This window comes from Leucopleurus acutus (genome assembly GCF_964270905.1).
Source record: "Leucopleurus acutus genome assembly, chromosome: 1".
In the NCBI taxonomy this organism is placed as follows: Eukaryota; Metazoa; Chordata; class Mammalia; order Artiodactyla; family Delphinidae; genus Leucopleurus; species Leucopleurus acutus.
In genome coordinates, this window is record NC_139142.1 from 131940787 (window position 1) to 131948128 (window position 7342).

Consider the following 7342-nt stretch of genomic DNA (forward strand, 5'->3'; position numbering starts at 1 on the left):
ATGAGTGAAGTAAGTCAGAAAGAGAAAAACAAATAGCATATGCTAACACATATATATGGAATCTAAAAAAAAAAAAAAGGTTCTGAAGAACTTTGGGGCAGGACAGGAATAAAGACACAGACATAGAGAATGGACTTGAGGACACGGTGAAAAGGAAGGGTAAGATGGGATGAAGTGAGAGAGTGGCATGGACTTATATATACTACCAAACGTAAATAGATAGCTAGTGGGAAGCAGCCGCATAGCACAGGGAGATCAGCTCGGTGGTTTGTGACCACCTAGAGGGGTGGGATAGGGAGGGTGGGAGGGAGGGAGACGCAAGAGGGAAGAGATATGGGAACATATGTATATGTATAACTGATTCACTTTGTTATAAAGCAGAAACTAACACACCGTTGTAAAGCAATTATACTCCATTAATTATACTCCAATAAATATGTTAAAAAACATGATAAATGATTTATTAATACTGTATTAGCATACATGACAAACTAATAGAACCTGTTTGAGATGTGGTGGCCAGCCTGTACATGTCTGGCACTGAGCTAGAAGCACTTCACAGGTGTTATTTAATTTAATCCTCACACTGTCCTAAAAAATATTTACCACCAGTTTACAGGTAAGGAAACTGAGGCTAACAGAATGCCTCTGGCCCATGTCACACAGCTGATTAGAGGCCGAGGCCGGATTTGCACCCAAGTCTATCTGACCTCAAAGCTGGTTCCCTAAGGATCCCCCTGTGTAGGAGACAACTTGCCAAATGCTGTGGAGACCAGGAAAGGGATGGATGTCAGGCCCTGCCCAGAAACAGCTCACCCTGGGTCACAAAGACAAGATGGACAGAGATCCGAAGGTTCGGGAAACCTTGTCTCTAGGGAGCCCAGAAGGCTTCTTGGAGGAGGCAAGCCTGATCCTCTGCAGGCCTGTAGGCCAGTCGGCCCTGCTGGGGGCAACTGGGGGATGGGGGGCCGGCAGGAATGCCCAGAGCAGGAAACCAGGCAGTATCCTGAACCTACCCTGATCCTAGGCCGATCAGACCTGGATGGGAGCCAGCAAGTGAACTCATTTCCCCAGGCTGGCTCCGAGCCGCGGTGAAAGGACTTGGCCCAGGGATTGGGACTCAGGCTCAGCCCACTTGTCTGGTTTTGCAATAGCTGACTCCTCTGCTGCCCCAGCCTTCCCTAGAGGCTTCCTCCTGTTCTACCCAGCACACTAATCTCCTGCTGAAAGACACAGCCCTCCCGGCATGACAGCCCAGAACCTGGGCTGAGGACATGTGGCACTGGCCCAGTGATCCCTTCCCGGGCCTTGGGGACTGAAAAGTAAAAAGTGACCCCACAAACATCCCCTGCAGAGCGAGAGGGAAGTGATTTAGCTCCCAAGGCCTTGGGAAGCACCTCACCAATGGCCATTATCGTATTATTATTGTTGCCATCATCACTGGCTGGCTTCAGAGTCTCCCACACTTTCTTGAATGACTTTCTTCCCCTTTCCTTGACTCCATTCCCTTCCACCTTTCTCTGTAGCATCTACCTCTCCCACTCAGCTTCCCCTCTGTCCCAGGCTTCAAAATATATCTTCCCTTGTCTTATTCCATCAGCACGTGGGGAGTCCCTGAGACTCAAAGGCATCCTTTTCTAACAGATGGTTTATCTGTGAGTTAATCTGCTAAACGAGCCCATGCTGACATGTGAGAGAGGCAGGTGGCTCCACATGTGGCCTCTCACACACAGTATGGGGAAGACACAGACCTTACTCTAATACGTGTTTATTGAACAACTATTTAGCGCAAGGCACTGTGGGGGACTTGGTCAGTGTCCTCCAAAGCTGAGAAGGGTACTTGAGAAAGATACTGGAAGAGGCATTTCCTGAGCTTAGTTCTCATGTCTGTCTGTCTGTCTGTCTGTCTTTGCGATTTGTTCATGTTTTCATATTTCAGCCGTCAGATCTAACTCTTCCCCGGGACACAGTCAGGAGGATACAAGAAAAAGAATGGCAGAGGGAAAAACAAAGAGAGCCCACAGAAACCCAAGCTGTGTATGAAAAAAGAGAGGCAATGCTGAGCTGTGGTCATGGGACTCTTTCCCTTCCAACATCAACCACGGTGGGGAGAAAGAGGGTGAAGGATGTCCTCCACCCTTAGTTAGAGCTGCCGGGGATTGTAGAAAGTTCCACCAGAGGTCTGGCCCACAAGGATTGAGACGAGAGCCTGGGTTGTGTTTTAGATATTAGGCAACTGAAAATAGAGTCATGAGCCCACTCTCTTCTCAATCCCATGGGCCTCCCTGGAAAGCCATGCTCCGGAACAGTCTGGGACCCACAGAGAGAAAAGCCTGAGTAATCACGCCAGTGTAACTAGAGATCCTTCTTATCCATCAATGTGACTCAGCCCTGTGCCACAGTAAACTTTCCTTTTTGTTTCTGTGAGCACCGCAGCAGGGCTGGGTTTCCTGCCCTGGAGAGCGACCCGCCAGCTCACTCTGTTCCCTGCAGTCTCCTCTCTCTCCTCCGAAATTCCTGGGAAGAGGCCCAGAGCAGAAGCCAAATTGATGCAGAAGATGCACCACGATGTGGTTGGAGCCCAGAAACTCACTGTGGGCACAAGGCTCCTTGGGGGCTTAGCAGCCAGCAGTCCTGCTTGTGTTCCAGAAGCTCTAGGATGGATGTGCCCTCCTAACTTAAGCCAGAAGGACCCTGAGGAGAGCTCTCTACTAACTTGCAGAATGAAGAGATTTCTTTTATTCCCCCTTTTCCTTTTTTTCAAAAATCATTCTTCGGAAGCTGCTGCATAGCACGGGGAGATCAGCTCAGTGCTTTGTGACGACCTAGGGGGTGGGATAGGGAGGGTGGGAGGGAGGCTCGAGAGGGAGGAGTTGTGGGGATATATGTATGCATATAGCTGATTCACTTTGTTATACAGCAGAAACTAACACAACATTGTAAAGCAGTTATACTCCAATAAAGATGTATAAAAAAATCATTTTTCGACAGTGGAGAAGCTCTAATTTTTTCCTAATTAGGTAAATAATATATACTCTATATTATATTTTTTAATTGAACACCACAAAGAAGTTCAAGGAAAATAAAAATTGCCTGAATTCCCAACACACTGAGCTATCACCACTAATAATTTAGTAGCCATCATTTCATTCATCATTATATGCAGATACACTCACACACACATATCTTAACATGAAAAGGATGTCACGTATGATGCTTAGTCAGAGACACTTTGACAGTGTGTTTTTGTTTAGGTTTGGTTTAGTTTGGTCTGGTCTGAGCTGGTTTAGTTTGGTCTGCTCTGGACTTGACTGACTTGGTTGGGTTTAGTCGGGTTTAGGTGGGTTTAGTCTGGTTTAGTCTGGTCTGGTTTAGTTTGGTTTGGTTTGGCTTGGCTTGTTCTGGTCTGATCTGGTTTGATTGGTTTTAGTTGGATTTAGTTTGGTTTGGTCTGGTCTGGTCTATCTTGATTTGGCCTGGTTTGGTCTGGTCTAGTTTGGTTTGGTTTCGTTTACTCTTATCTGATCTGGTCTGATTTGGTGTCATCTGGTTTGGTTCGGTTGAACTTACCTCCCCGGTTCCCTCCTTGGCATGCATCCTCAAGTACCTTTCTTCATGAGGGGACTGGGAGCATAGTTAATTTCACAAAAACTGAGACTTTGCATCTCTCCACACCTTGCCTTTCTTTTTCCTGATACCTCCTGGAAGTCCCTCTGAGTCAGTTGGTATAGATCCAACTCATTCCCTTTAATTGTTGCCCAATATTCCATGGTATGTGTGGACCCTATACACTCAGCCATTTGTCCACCAAGAGGCTATGGCCTGATTTCCCGTGTTTGGCCACTGCACGCGTGTTTCTGTCAATGCCAGTATGCTATACACACCTCCAAGGACAGCATTCACATAACTGTGCCACCCTGCAATTAATATTATCCTGTGGCTAGTCTTCCATTCTGATACTTTTATTCCTATGAGATGCACACTCAACAGTGAGCTTGCTGGGTCAGAAGATATGTGTGTTTTTACTTGTAATAGGTGTTGCCATATTGCTTCCCTCTCCTCAAAAAAAAAAAAAAAAGTTGATAACTTATATTTCCATTGGCAGTATATGAGCAAAAATTCCCATCATCTCCCAATTCCAACAATATCCCATTGTTACTTTGTGTAACAATGTAAGTAACAATTGTGCATTTTCTAGATTGGTAACGAGGCTGAGCATCTTTGCATATGTTTATCAGTCAATTTGGATTTGCTCTTTAATTTTTCTATTGAGCTGCTTATCTTTTTAATTTAATTAATAAGAATTTTCTATTATAGATTTTCATCCTTTATCTGTCATATGCAATGCACATCTATTCCCTGACTCCAACTTCATTTGCTTTTTTATCTTATTTATAGTATCATACATTTATTTCAAATTTAGTATAGCAATTTAATGTAGTAATTCATCTATTTTTCATTTATAGCTTTTAGGTTTATTGTCTTAGTTTGAAAGGTATTGCTATTCCCTACATTATACATGTTTTCCTAGATTTCAATATTTTTTGTTTTATTTTTTACATTTAGGCCTTTCATTGATCTAGAATTTATTTGTAAATACAGTATAAGAGAAGGATTCAACTTTATTTTCTTTCACATGGATGGCCAGTGATGCCATCATCATTTATTACAGAAATATTCATTCGCAACTGGAATAAAATGTCACCCTTGTCACATATTACAGTCACAAACATTGTGACTCTTCTGGTGCTTTCTGTTGTGTTCTATCCATCTACTCCTGTGCCAGTACTCTTCTGGCTCTGATTGCAGAGACTTTGTGATATGTTTTAATACCCTGTAAAGCCCTCTAGCCTTGTTTTCCAGAAGACATATGAACCATTGAGATCCCAATTAGAATTGTATTACATTCTTATTCTTATTCTTACTCTTATTATATTAAGTTTTCTATACAAGAATGTGGGATATCTTTCAATTTGTTCAGCCCTTAAGACTTTAAATAAGACTTTAAGTTTTCTTCATAAAAGTCCTGTACCTGTCTTTTCAAATTTATTCCTAAGTTTATTATAACTTTGATGCTGTTATGAATGAGTTATTTTCCATTTCTTCCTATGGCTAGTCTACTATTAGTTTAGAAAAAAAACCCTACACTTTAAAATAAAATATTTATATCAGTACCAAGTGGCAAATTTCCTTATTAGTGCTAGGGATGTTTTGGTTTGGTTTTTTTTTTTTTTTAACTAACTCTAAAATACAAGATGTAATTATAGCATCAGCAAAATGGGCAATTTTATCTCTTTTTCCAAAATTTTATAGAAATTATTTCACTTTCTTGTTTTATTGCACCCATTAGAACCTCCAAACCAATGTTTAACGATAGTGGGGACAGTGTTCCTGATTTAAATGGAAATGTTTTAACATGTCACCATTTATAATATTTGCTGTTGTCTTTTGATAGTTATATTAACTATTTCCTTCTATTCTTAGGTTTGGTTTTTTTTTTTTGTTTTTTTTTTTTCCAGTACATGGGCCTCTCACTGCTGTGGCCTCTCCCGTTACAGAGCACAGGCTCCGGACGCACAGGCTCAGTGGCCATGGCTTATGGGCCCAGCCACTTCACGGCATGTGGGATCCTCCCAGACTGGGGCACAAATCCGTGTCTCCTGCATCGGCAGGTGGACTCTCACCCACTGTGCCACTAGGGAAGCCCCTTCTTAGGATTTTTATTAGGAAAGGCTGCTAAATTTTACTGAATGTCTTGTCAACCTCCATTGATCTGATCACATTTTCTTCCTTTAATCTGTTGATGAATATAGAAGTAGAAGTCTAAATAAAACATTAGCATTGTAACAAAAGAATAATATACTTTGATCCAAGGGTTTATCCCAAATATCAATATGTAAGAATATGTTGGTATCTCTATTCACAAGTTAGATTATTTAGTTTTTGTTTTTGTACTCTTTCAGGTTTTATGTATTAGTTTACAGCATTGATCTACTCAAGTTTTTCATCTCATTGCATCTATTTTTGCTTCACCATTTCTTCTAGTTTTCAAATTTGTTGCTGTAGTCACACCTTCCTTTGCCTACAATTGCTCTGATTCCTTCTACACCTGTGATCACACCTCCCTTCCTCAGGGCTGGTCTTCTGTACCTCTGCTCTCATTTTCTTTTCCCCTTTGTCACATTTTTTTTCTATTTTCATTGGGCTTTTCAAAAATAGGAATGATGGTTAACACTGAAATCTGGCTATTTAAAATCTTACATACATGTTTTTACTAAGTGAAGTAATGTGGTTGCTGTCCCATCTTGACCCGCCTTGATTGACACAATTCCTTGGGTGTTCTGACTCTATCACCTGAAAAGGTGACACCCCCACCACCACCACTGTGACAGAAGAGGCCCCACGAGACTGTGAGTTTTTTCCAGATGAGAACTCTAGGTTCCTAATTCCTGGCAGAGGCCTGGGCCCTGCTGGCCCTTCAGGAATGTTGAGAGGAAGGATGCAGGAAAGTTGAATTTGTCCCCTAGGATGGTTCTAAAGGAATGGGAGAAGGGAAGAGATGTTTCAATCACGCTCTTGCTCTCTCCTTATTACAAAGGCAATATTTACTCATTGAAAAAAATGAGAAAATATGGATAATCAAGAAGAACATTTAAAACCACCCACCCCACACACGCACACCCAGAGATTAAATGTCACTAATACACACCACTGTTGAGGTGGTGGTTCATGGCAGCCGGGGCTCAGCATCAATAGACAAGCTCCACTAGCCACTCCGGTGGGACCGCAGGCAAGCGAGTCCACCTCCTGATCCGCATTTTCCTCATCTGTAAAACAGAGAGAATACTTCACCACACAGGTTTGTTATAGGATCAACTTAAATAATATTTACAAAGCACTTGATACACAGTAAGAACTCAAGGGACAGGTATTATTAATAACATACTTTATATGTCCATTCAGTCTTTTCCTCTATGCAAATCTACATGATATAGACACATACACCTATGCAGTAAAAATGGAAGCTGGGTCCCGGTACATTTCTAGAATAAGCGGTGAATGCTCTTATTTCACCCCAGCACATGAGTTGGCTTGCTTTCTACACCCTCAGCCCACACACAGCATGCACGCTTCTCCTTGGCGGTCAGACTGGAGCCTGCCTCTCACTTCAAGGTGTGAGCTCCTCCTAAACTCACCTGGGGGTTATTAGTGGACAGGATCAAAGGAAACCTAGTTGATGTTTTTTCCTTCAGTGTGACCCATGTGTTCTACATCCTACTCTTTAGTGCAATGATACTTGTCAGAATGAAGCAAGAGTTCACTATTTCCAGCGTCACAGGGT